This window comes from Drosophila nasuta, chromosome 2L (assembly GCF_023558535.2).
Source record: "Drosophila nasuta strain 15112-1781.00 chromosome 2L, ASM2355853v1, whole genome shotgun sequence".
NCBI lineage: Eukaryota > Metazoa > Arthropoda > Insecta > Diptera > Drosophilidae > Drosophila > Drosophila nasuta.
The window spans coordinates 8,866,454-8,885,560 of record NC_083455.1 but is presented as its reverse complement, the minus strand read 5'-3'; positions in this window follow the sequence as shown (position 1 = coordinate 8,885,560).

The following is a 19,107-nucleotide window of genomic DNA, read 5'->3' as shown; positions in this document are numbered from 1 at the left end:
CTAAGTACATGTCTTTTCCTGCTAAAATAATCTCAGATCAACAATTAAAGTAATTTAACCAATATCTGAGCAGCACAACGACGCATTAAAATCGAAATAAATGTGATTCGAAATACGCCTATCCAACCGTACAATCTACAAATTAAATATCCCCAGTTTGATGTTCTTTCTTTTGCTTTCCCCATCACAAACATTCCTTACAGATTTAGCCACAAAGTGTTGTCTAATGATGTGTTGCGCCCTCATTTTTTTGTGCTGCTTTTGCTGTGCACACCCCATAAAAGGTGTCAGAAATCGAAAAAAAAACGTAGGCATAAAAAGCAAACGCCAAATTAAAGCTGTGTGGTTTAGTACAAGTGATGTTACAAAAAAAAAAGGAAGACAAGACGAGGCGAATGAAAAGAATTACAAGAAACAGTCAAACATGAGCATAAAAAACTGAAATACGAAATGTTGAGCACTTTTCAGCCGCATGCTTTAGATGCAGCCTCTCATGAAACAAGATAGAGCACAACAGCCCGGGTTGGGTTATTGAACTGTGCCTGTGCCTGGGATAGATCTCAATGGATGGGACACTAAAAAGTTCCACCTTATCGAAATGACAAACAAATTTTAATCAACATACACAACACGGCACAGCTGTAATGCATTCTTGCCTGTCTTCTGCCTTCAGCCTCCTGCCTGCTGATGACATCCTTTACGCTCTGCGGCAGGATACGATCCAAAACATCACGTCGATTTTAAGCACATTGATTAGAACTGCCAGAAGGGGGGGGATTCACAATTGAGGACGAGCTGAGAGCTGAGGACTGAGGCGTACTCGTCCACCGGATAATAATAGCTGCTGCTCATGATGCCACAAAGTGCTGAGGCGAGCCTGAGTCTGAGTCTGAGTCTGAGCCTGTTTGATGTTGATTATGACAAAGTTGCTGCTGCCTGATAAGCCTCAAAAACTCTCAAGCGATGAGCGTGCAAATTTGTGTATGAAAAAAAAACAACGAAATTATAAAATCAACTTCATTCAGTAAGTAGAATATCCAATGCTCTTTATAATTAAATCGGGGCAAGAAAATAGAAGAACATTTTTAAAATTTTTTTTGTATCAATTATTTTAGAAAACGATATTCAATAAAATATGTGTGTGAACGAAATGATATGCAAAATAATTTTAAATTTGAATGTTATAAATTTAAAAATAAAATATTTTCTTAGAGATGTCTTATTTAACATGTATCTGAAGAAAATGGTAACAGAGGTAAAAAATAAATAAATATTAAATAAAAAAGGAAGCAATATGGATGTTTTGATTCCATTCAAAGATGTCATCCATTTATTACATTTAAGTATTAACTATACTGAATATACAGATAATTAAATTATCTATAAATTGGAAATCTTGTTATTTAAAATTGTTATCATTTCAAATAATATTTCCTGCCCTGAAAATTTCTATAAAAATGAACTCATATCTCTAGCAAAATATAATTTTGTATATAAAAATTACAGCAATTTAAAAAGTGCATTTGTTAATTTTTTTTTTTACTAAATTTAGTAAATATTTGAATATAATAAAAGATAATATAATAATATAGAAATTAATGAAAATGTGAAACTATCGAGAAAACTCCACACATTCGTCAGCTGTTACAAATGCGAACCGACAGTAATAGTATCTGGAATCAAAGGGTATGCCGAATGCTATTTCGAAGGCGGAGTTGGGAAAACAAAACAGGATGCGTGCTGTTGTTGGTGTTGCCTCGATGCCACAGTTCTGGCTGCCGCCTGCTGCCGTCGACGCCTCTTTGCCTCCTGCCTCTTGCCTGACGCACGTGTCGCCCTAAAAAGGCGATCTAATCAAATGGAAGTAAAATGTGTAAAAGGTGGAAAATTTACGCTGAGAAAAAATAAAGAACAGCAGCCGGAAAAATAGACCAAACATTTTCAAAAAAAAAACCACTCACTGTGGAAAATGGAAAATCATAACTCGTCGAATTTTTTTTTGGTTTTCGTTTTTTTTTTAAAGATTTGAACACACTAAAGTTCGTCGTGTCGCATGACTAGACATTTTATATGTACATCGACTTTAAAAGTTAAAGTTTTGCACTTTATGACGGGAAATTGGGTAAAAGGCCGAGACTCTGGGAAGTCCCAACCCAAAACGGGTATCATATGCTAATTTCCATATGGTCAACCCTTTTTCGAAGCGACAACCCAACACGAGAAATTTTAATAATTTTCACTGTGAAGTGAAGTTTTTGCCAGCCAACAGAGTGCGTTGCCTTTTTGGGGGCTAATTGTATGCTAAACGTTTAAAGGGCGGATTTTTCGAAAGAGCGACGAGAACGCGCCTCCCATTTTTGGAGAACGGGGAAGGCAATCCAAAGTTTTTGTGGCAGCTTAGAGTTGGGTTCAACACCGACAGCAACACCGGCAACACACAGCTCACAGAGGACACATGAGACATTGAGTTTACAGCGACTGCCAGCTGAACTATCAACATGATAGCCGGGTAATGACTTTAATTGTTCGGGACACTGCTGATATTCGAGATAGAAAAGCTAATATGCTAGACGTATCGCATGATGGAGCATCGCTTAAGCTATTGCTCTGCTTCTTCGAGGGGTTAATTTCAATGAATGTTTGCGGACAAAACAGGCAAAACAGCTTAAAACCAGCAAAACAGTTTACGACACGCAGCGAGCAGTGAGAAGAAGTGTGCGTTGGCAAAATGTGTGTGTTAGTTTTTAGAAATTATGTTATGGGCACTGTCATAGAATCTGCTTAGATATTCATAACTTTTTGGTTTTATCACCAAGTGCTTCTTCATATTATTTTTTATTCATTTTATCTTCAGTATTATTTTATTTATATAATCTGTTTTGCTATAGCTAAGACTAACTTCACAGAATGAAAGTACGATTATTAGCATTAATGGTTCCAACAACAATTATATTATTTAGTAGAATTATTTCAAAACTCTAAATTAAATATTACGAATATATAACTAAAGAAGATAAGACAACAAACCAACAAAGAATATTCTTTAGTTTGATTAGAATCTATAAAATTTGGAATGCGAACATAATGTTGCATACATTTTAAAATTAACAACTTAAGTGATGGGTTCAATTTTCATTTATTTATGGATTGTCGGTTTAAGTGATAGCTTTAATCCATTAACTAATTATTGTAATTGGAAATAATTGTAGAAGTTATATAAGAAATACTTTTGTATGGGTTAAATCACTACGGGTCTTAGTTGATTTGGCTCTCCATTTGGTGTTTTTTGTACTATATGGTATATTTTGCATGTAGCACTACCCCAATATACCATATAGACTTTGGTATATTTAAGTATATTTTGTGGTATTCATTTGTTTGTTTTTTTTTTTTTTGCTTTCATTACACACTCGACTGTAGCTTTTTTACTTGATATAATTATATTCTTTGCTGATAACATAACATAATTATGAGATATTATTTTCCGCTTTTGATTTAGTTTTATTTTTAAGATAAAGAAATAGATTGTCGTTGTATTTATGCCGAACCCTGTTAATATAATTTGTACCGTTTGTGATTTCGCCAACTTGAAAAGTTGATTAATAGAGTTGATTCTAGAAGCGAAAAGTGCAGGTATTTAGAAACATATCTTAAACCTATTAATCTAAAGGCAGACGTTATTTATTTGAAAATTTGGTAACTTTTTGAACAAATGCTGCTCAATTCTCTAAGACAAAATTTGTTGTAGTTGCCAAATTGAGATCCTTGTAATGATTCGCATACACAAATCTTGCTACATTTTTCTAAGCTACAATTTGCTAAGCTACAATGAGCAAACTTTATCCCATAGCCCAGTTCAGACGTTTGCATCCCCTTCTCCATCCCCTCTTCTCTTTTTGTGCGCCTTACTTAAAAACTAACTCAAGTGGCCGGGTGTCGCCTCCGCTCAACTGCAGTCGCTGTTGCAGGAGCCAGAGGCAGAGGTAGAGGCAGCAGCCAAAGAGCAGCAGCCAGGTCGAGGCCATTATTTTCACGGTTCAACGATGCACTAATGCAAGGACAACGTTTCCACTTTCTCTCACACTCTCTATCTCCCCCCCTCTCTCTCTCTCTCTTGCTCTTTCTCTCCGTTCCTCTGTGTCGTCTTTTCTGCTGGATGTTTGGCATCCACGTGCTGTGCCATAATTAGGCGGACTGTGGCAAATCCAATAATTACCGAGCGTTAAAAAAGTTTCAAGTGCGTCGAGCACAGAGCGAAGAACCGCAGAACACATGTCGCTATGAAGTAGTTAATACGGAGGATGATGAGGAGGAGATGAGGTGCGGGGGGCGTGACAGGATATGAAACATGAAAAACAAATTGAAGAGCCAACATCCGGTTGACTGGGCTAGGGCTCAGTTGATGCTGTTGCAGCTTCCCTCGGCTGCTGCTGCTGCTGCTGCTGCTGATGACGTCGCCTGCGTCGTCGTTGTCAATGCAACAATGACGACAATCAAATGACGTTTGCATCAATGAGCAATTGGTGAAGCACAGGCAGAGGGTGCAGAGACAGGATAACGATGGCATCGAGCACAAAAAAAAATGCAAAGAGAAGGAGGACAGAGAGAGAGTGAGAGGCAACGGGAAAATGATAGCGTGGATTAAACGATTTTTAATGAAAAGCCTTCAGACGGCCGCATGAATGAATGACAGCGGCTGACACACGCACTCACACACACACATACAGTGAAAGGGCGAGGACAAACTCACACAGGGAGCAGAGTGATAGAGAGTGACTGTGCCATACACACACAGACACACATATGGCTGGAGGACAATGGGTAAAGACGGAGCCTCAGCTGCAATTGCCAGCAAATGCAGGACAAAAAATTGCATGATTGAAAATTGCACTTGAGGCCGATCGAGCGAGAAGCAGACGCACACACACACACACACATACTTGGCAAAAGTGGAAAAGGGGGAAATGGAAAATGGGTTCACATAGCAAACAGTTTCCGCTTCTCTCTCTCTCTCTCTCTCTGTATCTCGCTGTCTCTGTTGATGAGCTGTAGCCAAAAGAAAACAGCGGCGCAATTGTTATGAAAAGCGCTTTTCTTAACTGTCCAAAAAATGCTGGAAATGATGGAAGACGTTCGCCCCGCCTTTTCTCTGACTCTCTGTGACTGACCCTTTGCTCGCTTTGTGATGTTTTTGTCAAGGGTTTCGCTGATTGGGTTCCAATCCTTGTCAATTTCTGCAGGCCTTCAAAGCGAACCTTTTGTTGTCAAGGTGCGGGTCGGACAAAAGTAAAGTGGAACTTGGTCAGCAGCACGCTTTGAAGTGGCCAACCCCGCAAAAATGTTTTGTGGCCAACTTAATGAAGTGGACATATCTTGACGAACAATTGCCAAGCACTTCAAGAAGTGCACAAAAGCCAAAAAGAGTTGAGCTGGAAACTAAAGTCAAGATAAGAGCGAGAGATCAGAGCAAGAAACATGAAACAAGAGACCAAGTAATGTTCGTTATCTGGCGATCTCCAGTGTCGTATTTTAACAGCACATGTTGTTTGCTGAAACACACACAAAACAAAGACTCAAGTCCATTACCATTAGCAAGTGACCAAACCCGCTGTGCATGTCCCGAAATAAATAACCTAAACTGCCGACAGCACATTACAGGAGAAGCGAACTGGGGCTCAAGAGGTTGTCGTCTCATTATGCAGCGTTGACAAAACCGAAAGAAACGAGCACAAAGTGAGAGCGGGGGAGTGAGAGTGAGAAAAGACAGGCGCCAGGACCTTTCTCTGGGGGGTTGGCGTCTTGAAAACTATTAAGAAAACATATTTTTCTTTTTCAGAAAATTGCGCACGCCGCACAGCGTTTAACACTAATCATTGTCATTATTATCGCTGGCTGTCTACTTTCTACTTTCCACTCTGGCAGCAGGACTAAATGCTGCATTAAAAATTCATGATCTCAAGTGGATATTTGTTAGTTCGGGGTGCCATATTTCACATTCGACTGCAGACAGTAGCGTCGCCTTCAAGTGGTCGCCTTTTCTCGTTGTTTTCCTAGAACTTTGTTGGAACATATGGAACTGTTCCCAAAAACCCTAAACCCTTTGCCTTAATTGATCAGAGAATCAATAAAATGCCAATTAACATTAATTTTCACACGCAGTCCCTCTGACTGACTTCAGCTGCGACTCATTGTTCAATTTGTCAACTAATGTGAAACGCAGTAAAACAATTAAAAACTCTCTCTCTCTCTCTCTGTGTCTGTGTGTATTGTGGTTCTCTACTGGGAACCATGAAATATGAAACGTTGGCTCTTTGTTTTGTCAGCTACCAGAAAACCCAAAAAGAAACACAATTAAAATTTAATGCAGCTATTTGAATTCGAGCTGCTTTTCCACGTCCACATCCACATTTAACTTCAAGTCCAAGTCGAGTTTCAACTCCAGTTCAGCTCGTGTCCAAGTCAAAAGTGTATCAATAAGTAACTAGACAATGCCATGAGGCGTATTCTAGTAAAATATTCAAGCGTTTGTCTTTGGGGGGTTTTTTCCTAGGAAAATTGTCTCCTTGCATGCAATGCTCTCCTTCCTTTTCCCACTCTCCCCTCTATATCACCCTCTCTCTCTCTCTCTCTCTCTCTCTCTCTCTCTGCGTTTATCGCTCTCCATGCGCAATTAAAGACATTACACAAGCAGATGGAGTTGGAAATGGAGACGGAGAGCTGGAGCAGACACTGGAATGTAATGTTTTAGTTTTCCCTGAAGGGAATAACCACAAAACAACTACAGAATGATGCATGATTACCTAATGGAGCAGCTGTGTTGGACCGAAGGAATAAAGAACATTCAGAGAGCTGCGACATTCTGTGAGCTGGCAGAGGGAGCATCGATAGACTAATTGATTTATTTTGACTTGGTCACTCAAAACAAGAACATATTTAACATGTCAAAACGATATCCTCCATGGTAACATTAGTCGACAAGCATCTGTGATAAGTAAAGAGAGGTTGAAGAAAACTAATGATGGAAAACAGGGCAACCAGATTAGAACGACTCGAACTGCAAATAAATTATAGAAGTTAAAAGCAGAAAAATAAAATGAGATGTTGTTATTAGATGAAGAATATTTCTAGAGTTAAAAAACAAATAAAAAATTTTTCCTATAACTCTTGTTTAAGTTTTTCCAACATAACTTATTTATTGTAAGTCAATAGATGCTTTAAACTTTGTTTGATTTTAAAAGGTCAAATAGTAAAACGATAACATAAGATAGATGTATATAAATACAGATTTTAAAATAAAGCAATTAAAAATGGTAATATCAGATACTCATTTTCAGTATAGGCAAAGCAGTGCGGAATTATTTTGGTATATTTTTAGTGTACAAAATACTGAAATATATTGAACGCTATATTGTGATACTATCACATTTAAAATATACCATCGAGTATTTTGCCAGGTTTTTTTAAGATTGTTATGAGATATTAGGGCTTTCTTATTTTGTTTTAAATTTCTTTACATTTCTTTCATTATTGCCATTAAATAATACAAAAAAAAATATATTTAATTGACAATTTATCGCTAAATAATAAAAGTAAAATAATTGTTTGTCTGTTTTTTTATTTAAATTTTCTGAAACAATAAATTCACAAATCGAAACGGTTTATTAAATGCTTGAATTTCATTTGCCTTCGTTTTCAAATAAATATTTATTGAGCAATCAATGAACTCATCACCAAGTTGAATTTCAGTCTTAAATCTATTTTATTGCCAATCTACAGTAAAATATTTTAAATGTTGTTTGCGTTTAGTGCTATTGATTTCGAATGAAGTTTGTCGCCTGCACTTAAGTTTATAATTAATATTTTGAGATGATCGGACAGGTCTTTGCCCTCGGAAATGAAATGCAGTCCGGTCATTGGGAATTATTGAACCCTTGTCTGCCAAAAGCTGTGGCCTATTTCCATTCAACATTCAACATTCAGATTATTTTAGCTTTACCTGGGCACATGCATCCAGCCAACCACACAGCTGTCAATCATTTTCTCCCAACCAATCCACATGCACACACTTGACACTTATCCCCTCCTGCCTGCTTCCTCCTCCCTCGTTGCCAGCAAAGTGACAAGCAAAAGTCAAGAAAATTAAAAGTGCATTGCAATATAAGATATACTCGTACTTCGAGTACACACGACAAGGAAATGCCAGAGCATAAATGTCATTCGAAATGGGAGCCATGGGGCAAACACCTGCCTAATGTCAGGTGAGGTAACTGACTCAAAAGACTGCCAGCGAGATGGAATGACATAAAATTAAAATTGAAAATCGAAAAGCGAAAAACGAAAAAAAAGGAAAATGGAAAACTACGCAGAGATACTTTCTGTGGTACTTACTTAAGTAAGTGTTTCCGGTGTCAGTTTTGTAGTCTCAGAAAGTGCAGATAAGGCATGCCCCAGGGCGTGTGGCAAACATTTTCTGCCAGCAAGCTTGTGGCCAAAGCCCAAAGGCAAACAAATTGCCAAGTGTGATAAAAAAAAGAAGCCAAACCACCAACAATATAAAATAAAAATAATGCGTAAACCATGATAATAAGTGTGGCTCGATTTTCCACTTAATTTATGGCAAACACGAGGGGGGCTAGAAAAAGGACTGTTAAAGGCATTGAACGTGAATTTATAATAGACTTTTAATAACCCATCGAATGTGTGTGCGGAGGAGGAGGCGGAGGGGGACGTAAACTGGGCAATTCTCTCTGCTCTGTTCTGGCTAAACAGAAAGTGTAATGAACCGCAGCCGCACATCGTGCAGACATTTTCCAAATGAAAAGCCATTGAAAGGCGTTGCCAGTGGGCAAACAATGGCGGCAACAACAGCAACAAAAAATGCTACCAAAGCCAAAGCCAAAGCTGGCAGAGAGGACACACAGAAGCGAGGAGAGACGAGACGATGGCAGACAAACAACAATAAAGATAGAAATCAACGCAGACGTGTGCATAAAATATTAATTATCAGCAGTTTACGGGCAGGCAGCAACGGCAGCAATGGCAGCTCGACATATTGGCAATGACTCTGAAAAGTCAGGCCAGAGAATAAAGCCAACGAACACCAACGAACAGCAACAACAACTGGCAACTGGCTTCGGGTTTGGCAGACGCGACACGCAATGCAGAATGGCGAATCACTTGGCAATGGCATTGGCATTGGCATTGCCTGCAACTGCTCGACTTTTTGGGAAGGAAGAGTCGAGAGAGAGTTGGCTGAGTGCACGCAGGGGACAAGTTTTGGTACTTAAAATTAGTAAGCTTACCAGTTAGCAGCAACAGCAGTCAGGCTGCTGGCGCCATTGATAACTGACTCAATAAAAGAAGATTTCCCCATTCTCAGACTCCGACTCTAGCTTCTTCTCTTGCCACCAAATGAGGCTAGACAGGATTGCATTAAACGCAGATGGTTGCACTGCGCGAAAAGGGTTCAGTAAGCAGCAGGCAGCTGCATTCGAGTAAATGAACAACAACATTAGGGTATCAATTGGCACAGGATCAAGGTTGAGATAATTGCGAATTCTTTAAGCAGATAAAATCCTGCGAAAGTGAAATACCGTGAAAATCTGTGTTGACTCATGTGAAAAGCATTTTGACTTGAAATGCATGGAATTAAGTTTCAGATATATACGATAACTTCGATACCTTAATTTTCTTAACTTTCTTTTGTAGAACATCGTTCAGCTGAATTACAATTAAGTATATTTATTATATTTTTTAATATAATCAAATTGTATTAAGCAAGTAAGAAAGCTGTAGTCGAATGTGCTTCATTCTTACAACATACCAAATTAATATACCAAAAGAAACTCAAATATACCAAAATCTAAATTTGGTATATAAATATAATTAATACATGAAAAATATACCATAGAGTATAAAATATACCAGATTGTCAACCAATGTAATTAAGGTCCTACTGAAGTAGCCGATTTTTAAAAAACTTCCACAAACTTATAAAATTACATTAATTTTTAAAACTACTGTTGATACTTTTTAAATAATGAAATATGAGTTGCCTTTTGTAGATTCACCTTCATATATAGCTAATACCTAATACCGCATAGTTAATTACTTATATTACAGATATTATTAAGATATTCTTAAAAATATATGTTTTTTCTGACATAAACTGTATAAATATTCAAAAAGCAAATGAAGATAAATTAAATTAGTCTTAATATTGCAAACTTTGTTGACATTGAAATAAAAACTGATTAGACAATTAATCTTTAATAAGATTCAACATAAACAAATAAAAAGTACGAATTTTTATTTTCTATTCAATCACATTTTACATACATAGAGTTTTAACCAAATAATCTGGGTTTTGATCTAAGGCCATTTAAGAAATTGATCTTCTTCTGTAGAATCATGCCAAAGATTGTTCTAGGTCTATGTCTTCGTGTGGGGCGAGCCGTGGTTGTTGTAGACGTGGATGAAGTTGGAGCCTCTGTCGTTGTCGTAGTTGTTGTTGACGTTGTTGAAGTTGTTGTAGTTGTGGTAGTGCATTCAGCATTTGTAGCATTATCGGGATTCGTACAATCCACGCAGTCGGCGTTGTTGGGGTCCTCGGCACAAGTCACAGCTTCGGTATTTGGCAATTGGACAATTAGCAATGCCAACAAAGCGCAGCTCAATAAAATCGTTTTCGAATTCATCTTTACTTTAATAGTTTGCTATGTTAAACTGATGAGCAACTGCCAAAGAAGTGCCTTTTTATACTGTCACCAAAATTCTCAAGAGCGGAAGAGTTTACACAGTTGTTGCTTTTGTTTTTCTACCAAATATTAAAAGTTGACGAATTAGAAAAACACGACAAACAATACTTCTATTGACAGTAACTTAATAAATATTTAAGCTGTTGTTTGTAGTTAACTAGCGCAAACTTCTAAATAATATATTTGATCTGATTCAATAAATAAAATGGGAAAAATACAAACATGGTCTTAAGATGGGAATTTAATGCTTCGAGTTGCAATTATAAAAGTGGAATTTTTTGTTGTATTATATGGGTGAGGAAGTGACTATGAATATATTTTTTCAATATTTTGCCAATAATATTTAATTTTTAATTCCTTACAATTTTCTTTACAATAAAAAATTCCAATAGCACTATAAAAACATTAGACATTTCCTCTTTGGGAATTAAAAGAATTCTTTATAAGGTTGTAATTATTTTGAAAGAAATGTAAGTAGAAAATATACATTTTGTTTTATCTCTTAAGAATAATTGAATTATGATACACAGATAGCAGTTTGTTAGATATATTAAAAAACTTTGAAAGCTCTTTATAAAATTTGTGAAGAAATTCGGTTTAATAGAACAAATTTAATTTGAAACGACATTCTTTCTGTGTTCCAGATGTTAAGCCTCATAAACTTTACATATATCAGTATTATAGCAAGTTCTCAATGCAATTGAAATTGGAAAATACATAGTTCAAGTTCTCGTGTGGAACAATCGGCTTTCCCCGTTTGTAGAGCAACTACTTAGGACATGTTCGTCAGCTCATAACAAGCTGATTAATTAATTTTTCTACACTTTGCTGCAGGCGTTACTAAGCAGCAGAAACCAGAGACCAGCACGGCACGCCGCAGTGCTGTTCATTCCAAATCTAGCCCAGCACAGATACTCGTATCCAACAGATACAAATCATGCGTGAACATTAATTCGATTTGCACAGATGTGCGCCAATCGACAAACCATCAAACTACGTGCAGGACAATGAATCCAAAGAGTAGAGCGGAGAGAGGAGGAGCAGCTTTAATTTCGCATATTGTTGACAACAAGACAGAGCGACCAGAAGATGTTCAATGAACAAATACTCAGATGAACTGTGTGTGCACTCCTGTAACGTATGAGTTTCCCCTCCAGCTAGAGAGAATTGTCCACTTGGGTCTCTCTCTCTCTCAGTGTCACTAATTGTGCACAATATGAAAGATACCTGTGACTTCTGTCTGTCTGGCAGTCTCTGTTGTGTGTGTATGTGTGTGGGTTACCCGTCGAGCTGCTGTTGACTGGTGGTTGCTGTCCCTGTTGTCTGATGGTTTTGTTGGTTCTGCTGGTCCTTGCCACACCCCCCACTTTTGCAGCCCTCGCCCTCACCCTCACCCTCACCCTCGCCCATATACCGAGAGATGCGGCTTTGGTCTGCGATTGACCATTAGCTGTTGAGTTTTTTGCCTTTTGATCTACTCCATATGTCTGCCTGGGTGTGTATGTGTGTGTGTGTGTGTGTGCTGTGTGTAATGCAATTAATGTGATTTTTGGTTGCAAATTAAACGTATTTATCAGCGTTTATCAATTAATTTTCATTTTCATTTACGGTCGACCGATTCTCTGAGGCTTGACAAATTATCAAACAATGATTAAACATGGCACTTTTAATGTGTTCACATCCAGTTTAATTAAATACAAGCAAGACCACCGTACGTGTGCGTATGTGTGTGTGTGTGTTTTTGTGCGTGAGTGTGTGTGTAGTCCTTGTAAACGGAAGCCGTCTCCAGGTCAAACATTGATCCATTTCGCATCTGACAAGCTCGCAAAAATCCTGAAACTAAACAATAAATTTCATTTTATGGCAATCTCTTCTCTCTTCTCCGCTCTCTCTATCTCTTCCTTTCTCACTCTATCAGAAATGGTATTTATTTTTCATTTTCTGTGGTCAATACTATACCCTGTAAAGAATGGGGCAGAAAGGGAAACACTTTGAATGAAGTATTCTTATGCAATAATAAAATTAGAAATAAAATCAAAAAAATGTTTCAAATAATTCAAATTATAATGATTTCTAATACTCAAAATAGATTGAATAAAATAAAAAAAAATAGTTTTGAAATAAATATTTTATATTTTAGCAGTGCAACATAGTAAGACCAATAAAATGTTTATGCTTTCTAATTCTAACATTCAACTAAAAATGATTTGTTTTAACTCTGATGTATTTCTATAACATTATCATTATAATTTTATTATAATAATATATCTATCAATGTTACTTGCATGTCAAAATTTTTGCGGCCCAGTAAAATGGTTTTGTTAAAAGTTGAATAATAATAATAATAGAAAAAGTAGTTTACTCCAAGATTATATATCATAATAATACTTGAAGATTATATTATATTATTATATTTACATTATTTCTGTCTGCAGTATTTTTAGTGCCATCAAAGCAAACCATTTAAATGCGTTAACTTCTCCAGCAGATTGATTACCAACTATCAATACTAATGTTGACAACTATCAATAGTTTCGACCATCCCCCACAGGTCATTCGGTAGTTGAGCATGCATCCAAAAATTTTTGGCAAAATGAAACTTGTTGTTGGTAATTTATTTGATTTGGACATGGTTGTGGCAACGCCTCTCAGTTGTAACCACCCATCGATCATCCCTCGGAGCTATGCTAATAATGTTTTGTAATTTATTTTCAACATGTTGACAGTCGACGCGCATTTCGAGTCGTAAATTTGTTGAATTTGCCATTATTATTGCTTGCAGTTGTCGATATTCGTTATTGTTGTTGTTGTTGTTGTTGTTATAACTGTCTACTGGTGTTATTGTTGTTGTAGCTGCCGTTACACATAATTGATTAAAGGAAATTATATAAAAGGTGCAAACTGCCGCAATTTGATGATGCATTTTGATGGCATTCAGAGGTTTTTCGGATTTCCCATTTTTGCAGCCAAGCGCATCACGATACAAAAACGGAATGTTCCACATATTCATGGATATTCATGGATGGAAAACAATTGTCGAAATTACTAGGTGTATATGCACATAAATTAGAGGTAATCGAGCCACCATAGCATTCACTTAATAATTTAGGATGTGCAATGAAAGTAAGCAAAGTTTAATAAACAAGTAATCAAAGCTATGGTCGAGTGTGATCGACTATGAGATACCCGCTACCCATTTTCAATAAATGCAACACGGCGCGATATTTTGTTAAAATACTAAAATATACCGTAGGTGATATTTGGTATGTCGATATTTTATAAATATACCGAAATACTATTCTGATAAAACACTAAAATATAACGAAGTCAATACTTCGTATATCGAGATTTTATAAATATACAGAAATAATATTCAGACGAAATAATAAAATATACAGAAGGCGATATATTTGGTATATCCATAATTTATAAATATACCGAAATACTATTCTGACGAAACACTAAAATATACCGATGGTGATACTTGATATATCGATATTTTATAAATATACCGAATCGATATTCTGACAAAACACTAAAATATACCGAAGGTGATATTTGGTATATCCATATTTTATAAATATACCGAAATTATATTCTGATAAAACACTAAAATATACCGAAGGCGATACTTGATATATCGATATTTTGAATATCAGTTTAAAATATACCATAGTGCTCAGAGCACACGAGAATGTTAGTCAAAAACAACAAAGAAAATATACCATATAGTACAGAATATACCAGATTGTCAGCCAAGGCAATTAAGATTCGACAATACCAAACCTTTTTTTTTGCCATATACAATTATTTCTCGCAAGCAAACAAATCATAAAATCAAAATCGTGACAAAATTTTCCTTACTATTCAGTTTATTAAATTTATGATCGGGGAAGTGAGCTTGGCAAAATTCTAATTTATAACATACAAGCTAGGACTGTTTGTAGCAATAGCAAGATTTGTTAAAAAAAGAATAACTTTGTCTGAGATCTAGGTGTTCATACGGACAGACAGACAGACGAACATGACTATATCGTCTAGGCTGCTGACTCTGATAAAGAAAATATGCTTTATTGGGTTGAATATGATTCCTGCTGCTTGTTATATCCATTTCTTGGAGACACAAATTTATAATATCCTTGGGCAGCGGGTACAATTATCTTAGTTTTCGATGACAACTTTAGGATTTAATATTCTTTGAGAGTGGGTTAAAGAATACATTATATTTTTCTTTAAAAGTGATTGTTTACATATTTAAGCTGTTTACCTAAGCGTTATTTGTTTTAATTTGTCATTGGCGTTTGAAGGTCTCACACTGCTTTTTAATTATTTAATATGAAAAATGAAAACAATGTGACTAAGAAAATATGAGATTGAATGCCAAAGCAAATGCAAGAATGCAACGAATTTAAAGTATTTACTATTGGCCACTTGCAGCAGAGACAACAATCACCTCTCGCTGTCCCCTCCGAACCGAAGCCACAACGTGCAACACGCCTTCAGGCAGCCACATGCCACACAGAAGGCAAAACCAAACAGAAGAAAAATTAAATTAAGTTTATTGACATATTGCTAATTAGACAGAACATGACAGCGTATCAAGATTTATAGCGCCTGATAAGCAACAGCCCCAAAATACACACACACACACAGAAAGAGAGAGAAAGACTCTTGGACACAGACCACAGACCTCAAATGCTGAATGCTGAATGCTCAGAGACCCCTCCAACCTCATCCGAGTTAAGGCGGATCAATGAACGCATTCATTTTAATTGGAGACATGGAAAATATGCCAAACACAAAGAAAATGAGAGAGAAAAATATGTATAGTATAAGAAAATGCGCTGCTGCTCTCTAGGAAAGACGATGCTCTAATTAAATGCACTTGAGAATGCCTCGACAACAGCAGCAACATTTCGAGTGGCGATGTGTGTGTCAGTGTGTGTGTGTGTGTGAGTGTGTGAGTGTGTGTTATGGTTCACTGGAATTTATGTGCTGCCCCTCGACTGTCTCGTAAATCTCACAAAAATCCAAAAATCGTCGTCTGCGAAAAAAAGAAAAACTATGAAAAAAGCGCATAAAAATTGTTCAGTTGTTGTCGAACATTTTTTTGAAACTCAGTTTCCTATTCCATCTTTTTTTTTTTTGGTTTTATTGTTGTTTGCTTGGGCAATATTTACCTTTTAATAATGCTTGGTGTCTAGTCGTCACCCCGCAAATACCAGATATCCTACTAGATATCCGAGTACCCTCTAGGTAGAGCACGGGGAGCGAAGTTGTGAGGGGAATTTGTTGCATTGCTGCCACGCGATAGCAACAAATTCGTTTGTTTTTTTTTTTGTGTGTTGCTCCTCTTTCGATGTGCAGCACACACAAATTGCTGGCGTGTGTCATAAATTTCGAGAACATAGAACACCCAGGGAAATAAAAAAAAGAAACAAAAAACTAAAAATGTATAGCAAAATAACTGAATATAACTGCAGCTTCAAATGAAAGAAACTTGCAGATTTTGTCAGGTCGTATGCTTAATGCTCTCTCTAGTAAAATACGCAAATTAATGGCCATCAAATTTCGAGATTACACTCAAGCCGAAGGGCTTTGCCGTTTTCAATAAATAACTATACAATTGCACAATTAATTACGGTTACAAGTTTACAAAAATGTATACTCTTAAAATAAGAAATTGTTTTATTTTTCATTAATTTAAAAATAATGTTCAACGGGGGTTATTTTACAATCATTTTCTATATAAATATTTTGTTCTAAAATCTATCACTATCTTTCCTTAGTTTCAATATTAATCTGCTTAAGTAAAAATATGAGTTTTACATGCACTCTTTAATAAGTATTATTAATAGAAATCATAAATAAGGACAATTTATATTCGAGGATAAAAAAAGTAACTTTATCATTGAGCGGAAAAAATATCAAGTAATTTATAATACCAATCCACTTTCTAAAGGCATATATTTTACTTTTTACTTTTTTATTTTAAAAAGATATATATTTTTGACCTAAAGAGTTCTTAAAAAAAGGAACACAAAATTTTTTTGAATTATAAATAATCAAAATAAACCATAAAATGAAATTCTATTTTGTTTATTTAATTTTCCAACGTTATGAATATAAATAAAAATTGTTTATTGAAATTCTGTAAACTTTTATAAAATATTGTGTAGGAAGCAGATTTATTAACAATAATATGTTATTTTATTATAATACTTATTTTAATTTTTTTAGATTTAATATAATTAAAAAAAAAGTTTACCTTTATTTCAATACCAATTGCTCTGAATAGAAACTGGCCTCTAGGCAAAGCTGATTTCTAAGGCCTATGTTCCATTAATTTATATCTGTATGCATTCATATCATTTAGGAAAAAGTTCGCTCAGTTATTTACGACAAGTTGATTATGTTTTACAACAACAGCAGCAGCAGCAGCAGCAGCGCGATTGCATGGTAAGCTTCTCTATTAGCCACAATAGACAATCACGAGACATGCACTCCATTGGCTAATCCAAGTTGATAACATGCTTAAAGTGCCACAAAGTGGGCATAGGGCAAACCTCGACTCAACGCGACTCGACACAAAAGCGCACACATTGTCATACAACTGCTATAATCGTAAAAACTCGACATCCATGGCCATTGTTTTGACATACTCGTCGTACAGAGGTTTGCGAGTGTGTTTGTGTATTTATTGTATCCACTACTTTTTGTTTTTTAGTTTTTGTCGTGGAATCGGAGAGTATTACGGGTATTTTGCTTCCACATTTCATTTACCTGCAATTCGTTAGTGTTTGCTTTGTTAACTGTTAAAATGACATAAAAAGCTGTAAAATTGTCAGTCGTAAACTAAAATATGCATTACCAGTGACATCTACATGGGCATTGGCATTACTTAATGCACTTTCCGTGTTGTCATCTACATACCATATAAATGTATATACAATATTGTTTGACTTCCCTCCTTCCCATCTCCTTCTTCTGCGTCTGTCGGTTTTAACCGGTGCCACAATTAAAACAAGAAATTACATTGATTTATTTGCCTTGTCTTGCTGTAAATTTCCATAATGCCACACAAATATTTAACCAGTTGCATTAATAAATAGTTGCCTCTTTACAAAAGTAATACGTTTAGCTTGCCATATTTTCCCAAGCATAATCGGAAACTTGAATTGATTTATGAACTTAACACTTTGCCTCCTCTCGCTGCCCCCTTTTCGAAATGCATTTGAATCATAAATTATTAAAAGCAGCTCCGAAAGGGAATGGGACAAGCATCGAGTGTTGTTGTGATGATGTTGTTTATTAAGTTCTTTTTAGTGTCTTAATTTGTGTGTACTTTGAATTGATAAAGAATGTTGATTGAAGTGCTGGATCAATCGATCGCTTGATTAATTATTATTTGGAAATTCGTTCTCTTTGGAGTTGAAAGCGACGTCATTAGCATAGATCGATTGTCGCCTTTGATTAATTCATAGCCACAACAATGGATTGCCTCCTCCTCGTCCTCCTTCTCCTTTGTGGCAATTATAAAGCCATAAGCTGCCTTTTGACCAGATGTGCCACAGTTTTCTAGGCAGAGCCTAAATGCTGAGAATTAAGACGCCAACTGCAGACGGTTGCCACAATCAAATTGCAATTAACCCTTTGTGGGTTTTCACAGCAAATTCTTCGATTGACAACTTCATAAGCTTTGAGCATAGACCAACCATAAAGGGAAGGGAGGACAGAGGGGACAGGGTGAATAGAGGGTTGTGTAGAGCACTCGAAATTGTGACGCAAAGAATCGACAAGTTGCACACACACTAAACTTGACAGCAAAATTGGCATATGCGTTGAAAAATTTCCGGCTCGCAGGATATGCGACAGGACACAGGCAACTAATAAAGGGGCAGGTCTATCAGTGTGTGTGTGGCATGTGTGTGTTTGTGTGCTTGATGTGCGTGTGTGCGTTTTGTAATCCTGCCAAAGTTGACACATTTTGCAACGTCAAACGGAAATTGGCTGCAGTCGCAGTCGGCGTTTGGTTTCTTTATAGGATTTGCATGGTTTACATTTTGCCCCGGCACATTTGCCACAGCCATGAGCAGCAGCAGCAGCCAAAAGGTGCGTCCCATCGAGTCCGGCATTACCTCCCTCCCTCCCTGACTGCCTGCTGCCTGCTGCCTGGCAGCCAATGTCCTAATTGGCTTGACTGCAGAATGGGTGCTAATTGAAAATGATTTGCATTTAGCTGTTCAAATCGGCTTCGCATCGCTTTCGCATTCACATTCAAATCCATATGTCAAAGTGTGTCTTAACAGATTTGCTCTTTAAGCCGCATTTCTAAGTACATCAGCTTAAA